This window comes from Marmota flaviventris, chromosome 9 (genome assembly GCF_047511675.1).
Source record: "Marmota flaviventris isolate mMarFla1 chromosome 9, mMarFla1.hap1, whole genome shotgun sequence".
In the NCBI taxonomy this organism is placed as follows: domain Eukaryota; kingdom Metazoa; phylum Chordata; class Mammalia; order Rodentia; family Sciuridae; genus Marmota; species Marmota flaviventris.
The window spans coordinates 114,684,145-114,704,530 of record NC_092506.1 but is presented as its reverse complement, the minus strand read 5'-3'; the positions used below and the strand labels follow the sequence as shown (position 1 = coordinate 114,704,530).

At 34.3% G+C, this 20,386-nt stretch overlaps 1 protein-coding gene and 1 non-coding gene across 9 annotated transcripts in view; one reads left to right on the top strand and one right to left on the bottom strand.

Moving 5' to 3' along the window:
* The window catches only part of Zbtb44 (zinc finger and BTB domain containing 44), a 66,486-nt gene that overhangs the window by 14,167 nt on the left and 31,933 nt on the right, over positions 1–20,386 (top strand). For 2 of the 8 annotated variants that reach the window (XM_071616875.1, XM_027945496.2), the window contains exon 1: positions 16,082–16,242. The exons of the other annotated variants lie outside the window; for them this stretch is intronic. The gene's annotated coding sequence lies outside the window, so the exon portion shown is untranslated. Of the gene's footprint in view, positions 1–16,081; positions 16,243–20,386 lie in introns of those variants that run through there. 8 annotated transcript variants of the gene reach the window in all.
* Positions 11,250–11,356, bottom strand: LOC114100749 (U6 spliceosomal RNA). Its single transcript, XR_003584131.1, has one exon. It is a non-coding gene; the product is annotated as a U6 spliceosomal RNA (small nuclear RNA).

Sequence of the window (20,386 nt, the reverse complement as noted above, 5' to 3'; positions counted from 1 at the left end):
CTAATTTCCAATAAACTAGAATTCCAAGAGATTTGCAGTTTTTCTTGCTTTTTTAAAAATATTTTTTAGTTGTCAATGGAACTTTTATTTTTATTTATTTATACATGGTGCTGAGGATAGAACTTGGGGCCTCACACATGCCAGGCAAGTGCTCTACCAATGAGCCACAATTCCAGCCCATTCTAGTCGTTTTGAGTCTGAAAAAATATAGGTTTTTGAAAACTGTTGTATTAACAGATTTATTATTTTTCAATGAATCAATTTTTTTAATTTCTAATTTTAAACAGTAAATGTATATAGCGCACATAAACAAGTTCTTTGGGATTCTCGGTACATTTTAACAGTGTAAAGGGGTTCTGAGACTAAAAGTGAAATCTGCTGTGCAGGATGGATACCATTCTAACCACATACTCCATAGTTTTTCCATTTCTTCAGTCTTTTTTTTTCTTGTCTTTTGCAGATCATCATCAATTATTGTGTAGGTTTAGAATCTTCATATATTGCAAGATTAGTTGTGGGTACTTTGGTCATTTATACTGAGTATTTACCCCAATCACAGTGCAGCATGCTTTGTTTTCTCTGTATTAATGTTTGTCTTTACTAATGTGTTAATCTTTGCATTTTATTTTCACTATTATCACATATCTCTGTTCATTAGCACTTTCAGCATTCTTACTGTTTTTGTACTCACCTAACATGCTGCACTTAATAATATGCACCTCAAAACTTACGCATAGAGAGAACACACCAATCAAGACAAGAGAGCCAAGACTTATGATTATACAAGATTATGTTATCTCTGGCTAGTGGGCTTTGGAAGATGACTTTGATTTATCAGTAAACATAATTTGGAGACGATCTATAGTTCTCCTGAATTTTTCTGTGAAGGGTACCTTTCAAGGTTTTGATGGAAGATAAAGCTGGTGAATAAAAAAATGAATACTAAACTTTATCCATGTGTATGTTACATATAGGAAAAAACATAACATATGTAAGGTTCAATACTACATCTGATTTCAGACAGCCAAAGGGGATCTTGGAAAAGGTATTGTCAGAGAAGAGGGGACTACTCTACTATATGAGATTTTAAGCAATGGGTGACTGAGCAATTGAAGGTATAAATCATTAAAAAAATAAGAAATTTTGCAGTGGAATATTAGCTGAAGGAGAAAAAGCAAGTTCAGTTTCAGATGTCAAATTTGCAACATGGCATGCACAGTCAAAGGGAATCTAGCAAGATCATTAGAAGCCCAGAACTGAAGTTCAGGAAGAAAGTTGAAGATTTGAGATTAATTCAGTCACTAATAGCTTTCTGTCCATGATGTTAACTCCTCTGTTTCTTGCTATCATATCTTGTGCATATATACTGTGTGCCAATCAATGGACACTTTACATATACTTATTTAATTCCTAAAGCAAGCCTCAAAAAGCTCATGGAACTTTTCTAAGGTCATCCAACTACCTCAGTGATACAGCAGTGATTAACATCTAGATCTGTCTGAATTATAAAGCTATCACTCTTCCTGGTATACACTCTTGTCTTCAGGCAACATTAATACATTGATAATTGAATTAAATGTGAAATGTGACTATACATGAGGTGAAGGAATCTATTGCATTTTGGATCATATGGAAAAAAACTAATTCTTCTAATTAATGCATAATGATTTATCAAGTCTCAGTGTTTTTATTCTTATAGCAATCTTATGTGTTTCAAAGGAACAGAGATACCAGGAATGTCTATGGCAGATCTAGGATTAGAAACCTTAATGGGAATTGAGTAGTAGTAATGATGTAAGGTTTATATGGTTTATTGGGAAGATTTGGGGTAGTAAGTTTCTAAGAAAATTCAAATTAAACTGGGTAAGTTGGCGTACTAGATATTCAGAGGCTGAGGCAGGAGGATCCTTTGGAGCCCAGGAGAATTCATGGCTAGCCTGGTGAACATAGTAAGACTCCATTTAAAAGAAAAAAGAAAATTCTAATTAATAGATGTTTTCAAAGGGTTGTATTTTAGGGGTTTTTTTAAGTATATATTTACAGATGGAAGAATAACCTTTAAGTATTTTTCTGAGACCATCAGATAATCAATGTGCTAATGTCTGGCATTTTCAGTCACTTATTTCTTTTTAAGTTGTTGGGTAGCAAGTACTACATCTAAGACAGCTTTTAAGATTCTGGTCTAGCCGGGCACAGTGCCACATGCCTGTAACCCCAGCGACTCTGGAAACTCAGACAAGAGGATGGCGAGTTCAAAGCCAGCCTTAACTTAGCAAGACCCTGTCACAAACTAGGGGACTGCAAATATGGTTTATTGGTTAAGTGCACCTGGGTTAAATTCCTGGTACCAAAAAATAATAAAATTCTGGTCCAGGGCTCAGGATGTAGTTCAGTATTAGAGCACTTGTTCAAAATTCACAAGACCCAGGGTTTCATCTCCAGCACCGTAAACACATACCAGTTCTGACCTAATGGTTAATTTCTTTCATTTTTGTAAAACATAATTTTGTTATAGAATGTGCCTTTCTGTCACTTTGATAATTTAGAAAGGTATTTAATAAGTCTAACTTCTCAAAGCAATTTTCTTTAATTGTACGAAAGCAGTTTGTCTCTTATTTAGGATAGTTGATACACAGGTTTGGCCATATTGACTAAGTTCGAGAAGTAATAAGATTTTTATTCTAATAATAACAGTTGTTCCCTAGAGGAAACAATTATTTTTACACTATTATCAAGTCAATGGAAAGAGTATTTATAATTTACAAAGACTGGTTTCAAGTCCTGTTTTGTTGTTGTTGTTTTTTTGTTTTTTGTTTTTTTTGGTAGAAATCAAGAACAAGTAATCTGAGCTCCACTCTGAGCTCTGCTAAATTACTGACTTGGTTAACCTTTCTGGGCTTTAGCACAAGTATTTGGCAGTTGATAAATATTTGCTGAACTAACCTTGTTTTCCCAAACTATAAAATAATAGTCTAATGTCTGTTTCAACTCTGAAATTCAAATTTCTTCATTCTATTTGAGTGTGCTTTTTTTCACCCATCTGAGTGGGGGAAAATATTACCTCTTTTCAGTTTCTCTATCTTTTACCTTTTTAGCTTCTAAAATAACATTCAAGCCATGAATTGTAATGTCTGTAGTATGTATGACAATAAAAACTATCAGTGTCAGTCATACCCTACAATCTGACATGGTTGGTCAAGAGAAACTTAACATTATTTTGACTATATCAAATCAAAATGTTTTTCCGTAGTTGTCTGTAGCAGTAAATACTAATGATTTCCAGAACTATCTAAATTGGATAATATAGAAAAAAAACTAATTCTTCTAATTAATGTATAATGATTTATCAAGTCTCAATGTTTTTGACATTGTTAAAGTCCTATTGATGACTGCTTACAGAGTCCCCAAAGAAGCAGATCTTACAAGAGATTTTGTGATTTTTATGTCTTTGTGGTTAATGAGAACTTTAGGAATTTGGTATTCAGTTGCTTAAGTTTCACACCCTATTTTAAGAACCATTACTAATGTATAATACCGTTAATAATTGTGGCAATTATGAATTATTATTATGTTTGTGATTTTTACAATTCAATTTTATTTTGCCCCTGGTTTTTGTTTTGTTTTTTGCCATGGGCCTTGGGCCTAGGCAAGCACTCTACCTCTCAGCTACCTTTCCTTCCCTATGCATCAATAAATTTTTAACAAGGATGAATAAGCAAGGTATAAAAGCTACATATTGGTATTGACTAAGCAAGAATGAAAAAGTTTGCAGTATATCACATACAGTGTGGTACTATAAATTCCTTGAATTTTTGAAAATTTTACCTACATATTTGCTTGCCTTTTTAATAATATCTGCAGAGTAGAGAACTAGGAAAAAATCAAGAGTCATTCTCGCTGTCAAATCTCAAATTTTTAAAAATGAGATTGAATTATTTTCATTATATTAAAATAAAAAATTTTTATATAATTCTAGAACAGCTATGCCAGTGAAGTCTGTGATGTTATTTGCTTCCCTGATATTCTTTGGAGTTTTGATAAAGTCTGGCCTTGCTGATGAGAAAGTTTTGGAAATAGGTACTGGTTGCACAATAGTGCAGATGTAGTTATGTCACTTAACTGTACCCTTAGAAATGATTAGAATGACAAGTTTTGTTATATATTTATATTTTATCATAGTATTTTAAAATTTTTTTCTTGCCTGTGGAGGTATATCACATACATGAATATATTGAAATTAATTAAAATACAAATGAGATTGGCAACTTGGAAAAGTTGCCAATGTTTTCTAAATAAAATACAATGTGAACAGTTAAAAGCAGTGAAGAAGGTTGGGGTTGTGGTTCAGTGGTAGAGTGCTTGCCTAGCATGTGTGAGGCACTGGGTTCAGTTTTCAGCACCGAATATAAATAAGTGAATAAAATAAAGGTCTATCAACAACTAAAAAAAAATTAAAAAAAACAGTGAAGATACAGTAAAATGCCAAAATTTTATGCAATTCAATCAGATAATTTAAGTATTAGAGAGCTGTGAGACTAGTGGCCTTTGCAAAATTCCTCTACCTAGAGATTCTTTGAATTTGTAAATAAACTTTATTTTTATTAGTTAAGTAAGGGATTTAAAATCTGTGGGAGAAACCCAGGTGTATATCAAGAGATGAGTGGATAAACAAAATGTGATATATACATGCATTGTAATGTTATTTAATTTTTTTCTTAGAATTTTTTTCACAGTACCTTTATTCTATTTATTTATTTGTTTATTTATTTATTTTTGTGCTGAGTATCAGACCCAGGGCCTCACTTGCCTTATGCTAGGCAAGTGCTCTACCACTAAGCTACAGCACCAGCCCATTATTTAATTTTTAGAAAGAAAGGAAATTGACAGACACTACAATATAGAGCAATCTTAAGAACATGATGATAGCTGGGCGTAGTGGCACCTACCTGTAATCCCAGCAGCTCAGGAAGCTTTTGCAGGAGGAAGGAGAGTTCAAAGCCACCCTCAGCAAAAGCAAGGTGCTAAGCAACTCAGTGAGACCCTGTCTCTAAATAAAATACAAAAAAGGACTGGGGATGTGGCTCAGTGGTTGAGTCCCTCTGAATTCATTCCCCATCCCCCTCCCCCAAATTATGCTAAGTAGAATATGCCAAACAAAAGGATCAATATTGCAGATTCCACTTAGGTAAGGTATCTAGTGTTGTAAAATGTATACAAAGTAGGACCGTGCTTACTAAACACTGGGGAGAAGGAGGAATGCTTCAAGAGTACTGAGTTGAAGTATGGAATGTTGAAAACCTTCTGGAGATAGATAGTGATAATGGTTTCCTAACAGTGTGAATGTACTGGATGTCACTGAACTGTAGACTTAAAATTTTTATGTGTATTTTGCCACAATAAAAACCTAAGTAACTGCTGTGTATTAAGTGATTTAGGTGATGTCAGCTTTTTGGTTTGTATAGTGTTTTTGAAGAACATTATTTTTAAAATAGTGATAATAAGGGCATATCATCAATACAATAAAAAGCCTTTTCCCCATCTTTGTGAAACTGGGGATCAAACCCAGGGCCTTATGCATGATCGGCAAGAGCTGTATTACTGAGGAATTTCTTTAGCCCTTAAAATTGCATTTAATATTCCACTGGAAATTTGGAAAGTACAACTGAAGAACTGAATTTTCAGTTTTATTTGATTTTAACTAACCATGTATGGCTAGTAGCAACTACATTAAACAGCACAGTTCTATATTTTCTTCATCCTTTTACTTTTTCTTTAAAATTTTTTTTTAATTTTTTATTGTTGGTTGTTCAAAACATTACAAATTTCTTGACATATCATATTCCACACTTTGATTCAAGTGGGTTATGAACTCCCACCTTCACCCCATTAAATTTATTTTTTATTTTTTATTTTTTTTTTATTGGTTGTTCAAAACATTACAAAGCTCTTGACATATCATAGTTCATACATTAGATTCAAGTGGGTTATGAACTCCCATTTTTACCCCAAATACAGATTGCAGAATCACATCGGTTACACATCCACATTTTTACATAATGCCCTATTAGTAACTGTTGTATTCTGCTACCTTTCCTATCCCCTACTATCCCCCCTCCCCTCCCCTCCCATCTTCTGTCTCTACCCCATGTACTGTAATTAATTTCTCTCCTTGTTTTTTTTTTTCCCATTCCCCTCACAACCTCTTATATGTAATTTTGTATAACAATGAGGGTATCCTTCCATTTCCATGCAATTTCCCTTTTTTCTCCCTTTCCCTCCCACCTCATGTCTCTGTTTAATGTTAATCTTTTCCTCCTGCTCTTCCTCCCTGCTCTGTTCTTAGTTGCTCTCATTATATCAAAGAAGACATTTGGCATTTGTTTTTTAGGGATTGGTTAGCTTCACTTAGCATAATCTGCTCTAATGCCATCCATTTCCCTGCAAATTCCATGATTTTGTCATTTTTTAGTGCTGTGTAATACTCCATCGTGTATAAATGCCACATTTTTTTATCCATTCATCTATTGAAGGGCATCTGGGTCGGTTCCACAGTCTAGCTGTTGTGAATTGTCTGCTATGAACATCAATGTGGCAGTATCCCTGTAGTACGCTCTTTTAAGGTCTTCAGGGAATAGTCCGAGGAGGGCAATAGCTGGGTCAAATGCTGGTTCCATTCCCAGCTTTCCCAGGAATCTACATACTGCTTTCCAAATTGGCCGCACCAATTTGCAGTCCCACCAGCAATGTAGAAGAGTACACTTTTCCCCATATCCTCACCAGCACTTGTTGTTGTTTGACTTCATAATGGCTGCCAATCTTACTGGAGTGAGATGGTATCTTAGGGTGGTTTTGATTTGCATTTCTCTGACTGCTAGAGATGGTGAGCATTTTTTCATGTACTTGTTGATTGATTGTATGTCCTCCTCTGAGAAGTGTCTGTTCAGGTCCTTGGCCCATTTGTTGATTGGGTTATTTGTTATCTTATTGTTTAATTTTTTGAGTTCTTTGTATACTCTGGATATTAGGGCTCTATCTGAAGTGTGAGGAGTAAAAATTTGTTCCCAGGATGTAGGCTCCCTATTTACCTCTCTTATTGTTTCTTTTGCTGAGAAAAAACTTTTTAGTTTAAGTAAGTCCCATTTGTTGATTCTTGTTATTAACTCTTGTGCTATGGGCGTCCTATTGAGGAATTTGGAGCCTGACCCCACAGTATGTAGATTTGAGCCAACTTTTTCTTCTATCAGACGCAGAGTCTCTGATTTGATATCAAGCTCCTTGATCCATTTTGAGTAAACTCTTGTGCATGGCGAGAGAAGGGGATTCAGTTTCATTTTGTTGCATATGGAATTCCAGTTTTCCCAGCACCATTTGTTGAAGATGCTATCCTTCCTCCATTGCATGCTTTTGGCCCCTTTATCAAATATAAGATAGTTGTAACTTTGTGGATTAGTCTCTGTGTCCTCTATTCTGTACCATTGGTCCACCCGCCTGTTTTGGTACCAGTACCATGCTGTTTTTGTTACTATTGCTCTGTAGTATAGTTTGAAATCTGGTATCGCTATGCCACCTGATTCACACTTCCTGCTTAGAGTTGCTTTTGCTATTCTGGGTCTTTTATTTTTCCATATGAATTTCATGATTGCTTTATCTATTTCTACAAGAAATGCCATTGGGATTTTGATTGGCATTGCATTAAACCTATAGAGAACTTTTGGTAATATCGCCATTTTGATGATGTTAGTTCTGCCTATCCATGAACAGGGTATATTTTTCCATCTTCTAAGATGTTCTTCTATTTCTCTCTTTAGGGTTCTGTAGTTTTCATTGTATAAATCTTTCACGTCTTTTGTTAGGTTGATTCCCAAGTATTTTATTTTTTTTTTTTGAGGATATTGTGAATGGGGTGTTTTTCCTCATTTCCGTTTCAGAAGTTTTGTCACTGATATACAGAAATGCCTTTGATTTATGGGTGTTGATTTTATATCCTGCCACTTTGCTGAATTCATTTATTAGTTCTAGTAGTTTTTTTGTAGACCCTTTTGGGTCTTCTAGGTATAGAATCATGTCATCACAAATAGTGATAATTTAAGTTCTTCTTTTCCTATTTTTATGCCTTTAATTTCTTTTGTCTGTCTAATTGCTCTGGCCAGTGTTTCGAGAACTGTATTGAATAGAAGTGGTGAAAGAGGGCATCCCTGTCTTGTTCCAGATTTTAGAGGGAATGCCTTCAATTTTTCTCCATTCAGAATGATGCTAGCCTGAGGCTTAGCATAGATAGCTTTTACAATGTTGAGGTAAGTTCCTGTTATCCCTAGTTTTTCTAATGTTTTGAACATAAAAGGATGCTGTACTTTGTCGAATGCTTTTTCTGTGTCTATCCAGATGATCATATGGTTCTTATCTTTGAGTCTATTGATGTGGTGAATAACATTTATTGATTTCCGTATATTGAACCATCCTTGCATCCCAGGGATGAATCCTACTTGATCATGGTGCACAATTTTTTTGATGTGTTTTTGTATCCGATTCGCCAGAATTTTATTGAGGATTTTTGCATCTAGGTTCATTAGAGATATTGGTCTGTAGTTTTCTTTCTTTGAGGTGTCTTTGTCTGGTTTCGGGATCAGGGTGATGTTGGCCTCATAGAATGAATTTGGAAGAGCTCCCTCTTTTTCTATTTCCTGAAATAACTTGAAAAGTATTGGTATTAATTCTTCTTTAAAGGTTTTGTAAAACTCCGCTGTATACCCATCCGGTCCTGGGCTTTTCTTGATTGGTAGTCTTTTGATTGCTTCTTCTATTTCATCCATTGATATTGGTCTGTTCAGATTGTGTGTATCCTCCTCACTCAGTCTGGGCAAATCATTTGACTTAAGAAATTTATCGATGTCTTCATTATCTTCTATTTTATTGGAATATAGGTTTTCAAAATAATTCCTAATTATCTTCTGTATTTCTGTAGTATCTGTTGTGATATTGCCTTTTTCATCCCGTATGTTAGTAATTTGAGTTCTCTCTCTTCTTCTCTTCGTTAGCATGGCTAAGGGTCTGTCGATGTTATTTATTTTTTCGAAGAACCAACTTTTAGTTTTGTCAATTTTTTCAATAGTTTCTTTTGTTTCAATTTCGTTGATTTCCGCTCTGATTTTAATTATTTCTTGCCTTCTGCTACATTTGCTGTTGTTTTGCTCTTCCTTTTCTAGGGCTTTGAGATGAAGTGTGAGCTCATTTATTTGTTGGTTTTTTTCTTTTTTTGAGGAATGACCTCCAGGTGATGAATTTCCCTCTTAAAACTGCTTTCATTGTGTCCCATAGATTCCGATATGTTGTGTCTGTATTTTCATTTATCTCTAAGAATTTTTTGATTTCCTCCTTTATGTCTTCTGTAACCCAATGATCATTCAATAACATATTGTTCATTTTCCATGGGATGTAGGATTTTTCCTTCTTTTATCATTGATTTCCAGTTTCATTCCATTATGATCAGATAAAATGCATGGTATTATCTCCACCCCTTTATATTTACTGAGGGTTGCCCTATGGCATAATATATGGTCTATTTTTGAGAAGGATCCATGTGCTGCTGAGAAAAAAGTATATCCACTTGATGATGGTTGATATATTCTATATATGTCAGGTAAGTCTAGGTTATTGATTGTGATATTGAGTTCTATAGTTTCTTTATTCAACTTTTGTTTGGAGGATCTGTCCAATGGTGAGAGAGGTGTGTTGAAGTCACCCATAATTATTGTGTTGTGGTCTGTTTGATTCTTGAACTTGAGGAGAGTTTGTTTTATGAACGTCGCAGCACCATTATTTGGTGCATAAATATTGATAATTGTTATGTCTTGTTGGTAAATGGTTCCTTTTAACAGTATATAATGTCCTTCCTTATCCCTTTTGATTAACTTAGTCTTGAAGTCGATTTTATTTGATATGAGAATGGCCACCCCTGCTTGCTTACGAGGACGGTGTGCGTGGTATATTTTTTCCCAACCTTTCACCTTCAGCCTGTGTATGTCTTTTCCAATCATATGTGTCTCCTGGAGGCAGCATATTGTTGGATTTGTTTTTTTAATCCATGTTACCAGCCTATGTCGCTTTATTGGAGAGTTTAAGCCATTAATGTTTAGAGTTACTATTGATATATGGTTTGTACTTCCAGCCATGTTTGATTATTTATCTTTTTTTTTTTAATTTAGTTTGTTTCTCCATGATTAGCTTTCCCCCCGCCCTCTGTCTTTACTGAGGTACTTCCCACTGTTAGTTTTGGTTATTGTTTTTCATTTGTTCCTCGTGCAGTGTTTTGCTCAAGATGCTTTGCAATGCTGGTTTTCTGGCTGCAAATTCTTTTAACTTTTGTTTATCATGAAAGATTTTTATTTTGTTGTCGTACCTGAAGCTTAATTTTGCTGGATACAAAATTCTTGGTTGGCATCCATTGTCTTTCAGTGTTTGAAATACGTTGTTCCAGGATCTTCTCGCTTTCAGCGTCTGTGATGAAAAATCCGTAGTTAACCTTTTTGGTTTACCCCTGAATGTAATCTGCCTCCTTTCTCTTGTAGCTTTTAATATTTTCTCTTTGTTCTGTATATTGGATGTCTTCATAACAATGTGTCTTGGCGTTGGTCTACTGTGATTTTGTATGCTCAGTGTCCTGTATGCATCTACAATTTGTATATCCGTTTCCTTTTTTTTCTGGAAAGTTTTCTATAATTATTTCATTCAGGAGATTGCTCATTCCCTTGGTTTGAACCTCTATACCTTCCTCTATCCCAATGACTCTTAAGTTTGTTTTTTTATGTTATCCCATATCTCTTGGATGTTTTTCTCGTGATTTTTTACCAGCCTTTCTGAGTTGGCTAGACTCTTTTCAAGATGATATATTTTGTCTTCATTATCTGACGTTCTGGCTTCTACTTGCTCCACTCTGTTAGTGATACTCTCATTTGAGTTTTTAATTTGGTTTATAGTTTCCTGCATTTCTAGAATTATTGTTTGATTTTTTTTTATAATCTTTATCTCCTGATAAAGATGCTTATTTGCTTCTTTTATCTGTTTATGTAATTCATTTTCAATGTGTTCTTTCACTGTTTGAATTTGCTGTTTCATATCCTCTTTAAGGTTCCATTCCATCTGTCTAAGGTATTCCTTGAGTTCTTTATTTGGCCATTTTTCTGATGCCTCTAGGTCCTCCTGAATAATTAGGCTGTCCTGCATTGTTTGTTCTCCTTTTCTTCCTTGCTTTTAAAAATATGGAACACTTCACGAATTTGCGTGTCATCCTTGCGCAGGGGCCATGTTAATCTTCTCTGTATCGTTCCAATTTTAGTATATGTGCTGCCGAAGCGAGCACTAATTTTTTTTTTTTTTTAGTTGTAGTTGGACACAATACTTTTATATTATTTATTTTTATGTGGTGCTGAGGATCAAACCCAGTGCCTCACAGGTGCTAGGTGAGCACTCTACTGCTGAGCGACAACCTCAAACCCCTTTTACTTTCAGTCTATCTCTATCATGTTTAAAGTAAGTTTTTTATGGATAGCATATCATTGATTTATGTTTACAAATAAACATAAAGTAGTTGAAAATGTGGTGAAATGCCAGAATTTTGTTTGGGATAACTTCATTCTAATGATTTAAATGTTAGAAGGCAAAGGGACTATATGGCTTTCCCAAAATTTCTCTACCTAGAGATTCTTCAAATTTGCAAATAAACCTTGTTTTCATTAATTAAGTAGGGAATTTAAAATCTGTGGAAGAAACCATAGTGTGCCTCTATAGACTCTTTTGGCCAGTCTGTCTTTTACCTGGACTACTTAAATTTAGTGTCATTGATACGTGAAGATTTTGGTCTGCCGTGATCTGTTTGTTTCCTCTGTTCTTTCTGTATTTTTTCTTCCTTTTGTGTTACTTGTACCTTTTTTAAAATTTTGTATTTATCCATAGTGTTTTGAGTGTAAATTTTTGTATAGGTTATTCTGAATTTGTTCTAGGTATTCATTTATTCAGAAGTAACTTGTCACAGTCTAAAACATTTTAAGTTTTTGGAATAGAAATCTTTCCTCCCTTTCAAATTTCTTTACCACTTCCCTTGTTTATGATTGTCTGAAATATTTCTGTATATACTTTGAGAATCATGTGAAAAATGAGAATTTTTGCTTTAATTATGTCAAAAGTAAGTTAGGAAACTCAAGATGGAAGACTGTCACTTGTGTTTTTTTTATTCTTTCCATTGTTTTTCCTTCCATTTCAGTAACTTATTTAACCCTTCTTTTAGGGTAAAGCCTGTTTGCAACAAATTTTCCAGTTTTTTTGTTTGTTTGTTTGTTCTTTGTTTGGTACCAGGGATTGAACCCCAGGTGTGCTTAACCACTCCTACATCCCCAGCCCCTTTTTTATATTTTATTTTGAGACAGGGTCTCACTAAATTACCCAGGGCCTTGCTGAGTTGCTGAGGCTAGCTTTGAACCTGTGCAATCCTCCTGTGTCAGTCAGCCTCCCAAACCACTGGGATTAAAGGGGTCCACCATCATGCCCAGCAAATTTTCCTTTTTTTTTTTTTTTTGTCTGAAGATGTCTTAATATTCTCTTTATTCGTGATGAATATTTTGCTGGATATAGAATTCTGGGTTAACATGTCTTTTCTTGAAGAACTTAAAAAGACATTGTGTTACTTGTTTCTGCCATCTATAGTTACCTTTGAATATGATGTGTTTGGGCATGAATTTTTTTATTTTTTAATATTTATTTTTTAATTACAGATGGACACAATATCTTTATTTTATTTTTATGTGGTGCTAAGAATTGAACCCAGTACCTCAGGCACACTAGGTGAGAGCTCTCTCTCTGAGCCACAACCCCAGCCTGAATTTTTTCTTCTTTAATCCAGTTTTGCTTCACTGAGCCATTTGAATCTCAAGGTTTATGTTCTTTGCAAGAATTCAGAAGTTTTCAGTCATTATATTTTGGGGAGACTTTTTCTGCCTCACCCTCTCTCCTTTAGGAAGGATATGGAAGTTAGTTCTCTTTTTTATACTGTGTAACACAGGCCCTCAAGGCTCTTTTCATCTTTTTTCAGTCTGTTTTCTTTCTTGTTCAAATTTGATGGTTTCTATTGTGCTATTCTGAAGTTCACTGATTTTTTTCCCCTGTCCTCTCCATTGGCCTGTTGAATTTATTGGGTTTATTTTCAGTTACATTTTTTTTTACTTTAATATAAGCTTACATAAAATTCACCCATTTAAAGTGTGCAATTCAGTGACTTTTAATATATTCATTGGGTTGTACATCCATCACTACAGTCAATTTTGAACATTTTCATTAGTCCAAAATAATCTGTGGACTCCCCCTTTAGCTATCATATTCTAATACCTCCATCCCTCCAATTCTAGGCAACCACTATTTTTTTTTACCCTGTATTTTGTCTCTTTTGTATTCTGGACATTCATATAAATGGAGTTGTACAACATATGTTCCTTGATTACTGTCTTTTTCAGTTATCATAATTTTTAGATTCATTCATGTTGTAGCTTATATCAGTACTTCATTTTTATTATTGCCAAATAATACTTCATTGTTTGGATAAAGCCACATTTTATTTGTCCATTCTTCAGTGCTGCTGTGAACACTTATGTGCACGTTTCTATGTGAACACATTTTCACTTATTTTGGACATACATCTAGGAATAGTTGCTCAGTGGGCCGTGAGGTCACTGTATGTATAACCTCTGAGCAACTTCCAAGGCTGTTTTCCCAAATGGCTATACCACTTTACATTCCCATCAGCCTTGTATGAGCTTCCAGTTTCTCTAGCTTCACCTAACTATCCCAGTGGGTATGAAGTGATAGCTCATTGCAATTACTGTATTTCATTGTGTTCTTTATTGTTTAATATGTTTTGGTTATGTTAATAATTGCTCCTTAAAGCATTTTTATGATGGCTGCTTTTAAATCTTTGCCAAATAATGGAGGTATCTGTGTCATCTCAGTGTTATCATCTGTACATTGTCTTTTCTTATTCAGGTTCAAATTTTTTTGGTTCTTGTATGAAGAGTGATTTTTAAAATTTTATCCTGGACATTTTGGGGTTTAGGTTATGGGACTCTAGATCTTTTAGCAGCATCCTCTGACACCATGCCATTAAGGGAGGCACTGTCTCTTTACTGCCAAGTCAGGGTAAAAGTCCAGGTTCCTTACATGGCATTTGTTGACACTGGCAGCGAGGTGAAGGGGGTGCCTGGTTACTGCTGGGTTGGGTCAGGAGGTTATGTTCCCCACTTGACCTCTGCTGAACCTCCCTGGCCCAAAAGGTAGAAACACCTTGTTTTACCATTTCCCACAAGTCTTCACTTGTCTCAGGGTCCTTCTTATGACTGGGCAGGGATAAACACAGCTTCCCCTAGGTCTTCTCTAATATACATCAGCAGGATAGGTGTACCTCATTACAGCTAGGCATGAGTACAACTAGTCTCCGCTTTCCCATTTAACCTCTAATTGGGTGAGTTGTTTTTGTATCGGTTCATTTTTAAGAATTCTTTATACCCTGTATTCTTGATACATGTTCTTTGACAGGTGAGTGATTTGCAAATAATTTCTCACAGGCTTTAGCTTGTCTTTGCTCTCTTAATATAATGTTCTTCACACAGCAAGTTTGATTTTCACATAGCAATTTTGATGGAATATAGTTTTATCTTTTTGCTTTTGTGCTTTTGGTTTAATGGCTAATAGTTCCAAACCTGTAACCCTAAGACAAAGATTTTCTCCCTTATTGTGTTTTATACTTTAGCTTGTAACTTGGAATAAGGTATGAGATTTCCATCAAGGATTTTGTTTGTTTTGTGGATTTTTTGTTTGTTTTTTATTTTTGCATATGAATGTCCAGTTGTTACAACAACTAATTGAAATAACTGTTTTTCCATTGAATTGCTTACCAAAAATTCCTTTACCAAAAATCAGTCAACCATATTTGTGTGGGTATATTTCTAGACTCTTGTTCATTGATCTCTCTGTCCTTTTGCTAGTACCACTGTCTGGATTCCTGTATAGTAATTATATTAATTCTTTAATGTGATTCCTCTAACTTTCTTCAGAATTGTTTTGTCAATTCTAATGTCTTTGCTTTTCTGTGTAAATTTTAGAATCAGCTCATCTATAGCTACAAAAAACGTCCTGCTGTAATTCTAATTGTAATTATGTTAAATCTGTAGATAAATTTGAGCAAATTTGACATCTTTTACTATGTTGAGTTTTCCAATTCATGAATATAATGGTTCCCTTTTAGGTAGGTCTTCCTTAATTTCTTTTATCCATGTTTTATATTTTAGCATGTAAGTTCTATGTGTGTTTTGTTAGATTTATACTTGTTTTTTTCTGGAGCTGTTTTAATCATGATACTAGTTTTTGTTTTATAAAGTTTAGATTACCTTTTGTTAAATGCTACTATATAAAAATACAGTTGAGCCAGGTGCAGTGGTGCACAGTTGTAATACCATGTAATCAGGTGGCTGAAGCAGGAGAATTGTAAATTTGAGGCCCCCCTAGAAAACTCAGAGAGCCAATCTAAAAATAAAATTTTAAAAAGGGGAAGGAGGGCTGGAGATGTAGCTCAGTGAGAATGCTTGCAAGGTCCTGAGTTCAATCCCTAGTGCCACCCCGTCCCCCATTCCCAATTATAGTTGACTTTTTTATATTGACCTTGTATCTGGTAACTTAGTTCTGTTCTTTAAAGATTTTTTGGATGTTACTAACCATGTGTAATGAGTAAAGACCATTTCATTTTTTTTTCTTTTCAAATCTATATATCTTTTATATCTTTTTCTTGCTTTTTTGCCCCAGTGAGGACCAGAATAGGTTGTATGTAATTGGTATTATTTCTTCTTTAACTGTTTGGTAAAATTCTCTGTTGGAACCATCTGAGCCTAGAAATTCTTGGTTAGAAGGATTTCATTATGAATCCAATTTCTGTAATAGTTATTTGCCCGTTTTATTCTGGTTGTAGCATCTACATATTCATAATATTGCCTTTTTCCTTTCATAGTAATTTGATTTTTTCTCATTTTTTTTTTTTTTTATCTTTCAGTACTGGGGATGGACCCAGAACCTCACATAGCTATACAGGCCCTCTGAACTACATCCCCAGCCCTGTTTATTTTATTTTGAGATAAAGTCTTGCCAAATTGCCCGGTCTGGCTTCAAACTTGCAATCCTCTACCTTAGCTTCTCTAGTAAGCGGAATAACAGGTATGTGCCACTACGTCTGGCTTTTCTTTGTCATTCTTGCTAGATCTTTTTTCAATATTACTGATATTTTTAAAGAACAAACATTTTGGAGTTTTTTGGTTTTCACTGTTTTTGTCTATTTTGTCAGTCTCTACTCTTTAGTAATTCCTTCCTTATGCTTGCTTTGGTTTTATTTTCTTCTTTCCTGGCTTCTTAAAGCAGAAACTTGAGATTGTTCATTTGAATCACGAGTAGTACTCAGCTTCTACGGTAGAGATCTTATTCAGAGAAAACCTTGCCATTATTTTCCTTCACCTCTAGTTTCTGAACCCTGGATCAGAAATTTTGCCTGTGGGGAGGAAGATAGACCATAAAGCAAATAGCTTCTATTGTCTTCTCAAAGCAACTGACTTAATTGGCAACATAATATGTAGAACTTAAAAATGAAGATCCATCTCAAGAACAGTGGTAATTGTGGAAGAGGTTTAATGGATTTAATGAATGTATAGCCTAGAGTATATGCCAGCTGGTCATTAGGAGAGGCCAGGGAAGAAGTGGCAAGAACCCTGTTGTGTGGCCAGAGCAAATGTCAAACAGACGTCAAAAAGTATTCCTTTAAAGGAGCCAGGATGTGATTGGATTAATTTGTAAAGTGATTGGATTAATTTGTAAAGCAGATTATGGGGTCTCCCCTCTCCCCCCACAAACACACACATTGTTTGAAACAGTAGAGCAATTAGTGGAGTTTAATACCTAGATGTGATAAAAAAGAGAAAAGGTAGTCCTAGATTTATCACTGTAAATCCAGAGTGACATTCCCAAAGAAACACCTCCCTGAGGAGGAGCAACATCAGAAGCTTAGCATTGTGGGTTTTAGGGAAGTGGGAAAAAGGACTTCACTAAAATCATCCAGCTAGTCATTAAAAAAAAAAAGAAACAAGCAAAGAACAGTAACAAGCACTGGGAAAGAAGAGGAGGGGAAAGGAATAGTAACTAAAATGTTCAGTTTTCAACAAAAAAATTGAGGCTTGTACAGAAACAAGAAAGTATAGCCCAAATACTAGGGGAAAGATGCAAGAAACATAAACTGCCTGTGAGATAGAGATCAGATGTCAGATTTAACTGAAAAAAATTTGGAATCGTCATTATAAGTATGCTTCATAGAACTACAGAAAAAGCATAATTAAAGAAGGTAAATAATTTTCACAAATGGAGAATATCAGTAAGCAAACAAATTATCAAAAACAAATAGAAATTCTGAAGTTGAAAAATAATGAATTTCAAATTTACTGGCAGTTCAACACATTTGAACTGGCAGAAGAAAGATTTAATGAGTTTGATTATCGATAAAGATAAAGCAAACCAAAGAACAAAGGTAAATAAACACAGCCTTAGAAAAATGTGGGACACAATCCAGTGCACCACTGCTAGTACCAAAGGGGAGAGAAAAATGAGAAGAGATGGCAATGGGATGGGGGGACAAAGAAACAATGGCAGAAAATTTCCTATATTTCTGGAAAAACTCATTTACACATTCAGGAAGCTCTGTGTACTCCTAAGTAAGAAAAACACAAAGAGATGGTCAGAGACACATGGTAAAAATGGTGAAGTCAAAGACAAGGAGAAAATCTTGAAAAGTAGCAAGAGACAGTAACCTTCAGAATGTTACCCCACAGTAAGATTAATAGTTCCTTACCAGAAATAATGATGTTCAAAAGTTAGTGGGATAAACATTCAAAGTGCTCAAAGACAAAAACTGTCAGTAGGAACTTGTCTAATCCAGTTCTTCTGAAGACTGAGGCAGGAGAATCAGAAGTTCAAAGCCAGCCTAGGCAACTTAACAAGACCCTGTTTCAAAATTTAAAAAAAGCCATGGCTTTAGCTCAGTGGTAGAGTCCTGAATTCATCCTCACTACCACCAAAGGGTGGGTGTGGTACTGACAACCAAGAATCCTATATCTTTCATTATTTTTAAATGAAGGCAAAATAAGGACTTTCCCAAATAAAACATTCAAAGAATTTGTTGCTAGCAGACCTACCTTGCAGGAAATACTAAAGGGATTTCTTCAAGCTGAAAGCAAATGACCCTCAGTGTTAATTACACCCATACAAAGCATACCAGCAGAGGTAATTATGTAATTATAAACAGCAATTAGTGAATATTTTCCTTCTTGTCATAGCTGATTTTAAAAGCAGTTATTATATATACATATGTATGTATAGTGTAATGTTGATGTATAACACAAACTGCAATAAGTGTATAATATATTTGCTGATAACAGGACAAAGAAAAAATGATTGGAAATAAAGCTGTATTATTGGGCTAAGGAAATATGACTACAGATGGGAAGTTGTAATTACATCAAGGTGTTGTGTTTGAAATATTAATAGATACAGTAGGGAAGAGAATAAAGCTATATAGGAATAATGTTTTATCAGATCATTGGAATGAAACTAATATAAATCTGAAGCTGATTCTGACAAATAAAGGTTATGGGGTAAACCTGAGAGCAACCACTAGAAATATAACTCAGAAAAAGTGAAAGAAACCATTAAAATACAGGGTTGGGGGGATGAGTTATAGCTCTGTTTATAGAGCACTTACTGAGCATATGTGAGGCCCTGGGTTTAATCCCCAGCACCAAGGACGGAAAGGAAGAAGAGGAACAAAAAAAGGCATAAGACGGAAGCAAAGTAGAATGGCAAGCATAAATCCATACTAATAATAAAAATGTGAATGGATTAAACAGAAAGTAGTTGTCAAATGTGGTTAATATTATCTAGCTATATGCAGGAGATTCAAAGAAATAAATGGAAAGTAACATGATGAAAATAGATACATCATGTAAATAGAAACAAGAAAACTATTGTAATTATACTAACAGTCAACAAATATGCTATATAACCAGAGATGTTAGAGACTTTTTATAATGATAAAAGTCATTACATCAGAAAGGTAACCGATTGTAAGCATATATATATACTTTAGAAACAAAATACCAAATAAGCAAAATAATTTTTATTTTGCAAATTTAATAAGCAAAATAATAAAAAATACATGACAGTTCAACATTAATGTTTGAAAACTTCAATATACTACTTCTAGTAATGTATAAAACAATTAGATGATAAGCAAGGAAATATAAACCATCTATATCTAACAGGCATCTATAGAACATCACACAAAAACAGATTATACTTTCCTCTGAAGGAAAGTATATGGACCATTCTTCAGTGTAGACCATATGCTAGGCCATAAAACAAAGTCAATAGATTTTAATAGGTTGAAAGAATGCAGAGTATGTTCTGATATCATTGGAAGAAAATTAGAAATCAATAGCAGGAAAGTTTAAGAAATTCAAAAATATGTGGAAATTGAATAACACATTCCTAAATAATAAACGAAACAAAAAATTAAAATATTCACAGGGAAGTAAAAATGAAGACTCAACATACCAAAACTTGTGGAATGTGGCTATAGCATGATTACAGAGCAATTTGTAGCTTTTCATGCCTACATTAAGGCAGAAAAAAATATTACTAATGAATAACCTCACCTTCTAAAGACATTGGAAAAAGAGAAAAAACAAAACCTGAAAGAAGGAAATCCTAAAAATAACAAATAAATACTAAGAACAATTGTATGCCAACAAATTGGGCAACACAGATGAGTAGAGATCCTAGGAAAAAACTCAAGAAGTGAACAATCTGAATAATATGTCAAGTAAAGAGAATGAATCAGTAGTCAAAAAAAAAAAAAAAACACACACATATATATATATATATATATATATCTCCACAAATAAAAGCTCCGGCTCAGATGGCTTTACTATGAATTCTACCAAACATTTAAAAAACTAATACCAATTCTTCACAAGCTCTTTTAAAATATAGAAAACATATCTCATTTTATGGGGCTAATATTACTCTGATAAGGTAACTAAAGATATCACAAGAAAACTATAGAACACCATCATTTATGCTGTTCACTTATATGTTGTATCAATACAATATTTTTAATCCATGTGATCATCCTCAATAAATACAGAAAAAGATTTGGCATAATTGAGTACCCTTTCATGAAAACATACAGCAAACCAGGAGTAAAAAGAAACTTTCCTCAACCTGAAAATGGACATCAAAAGCTAATATCTTAATTAATGGT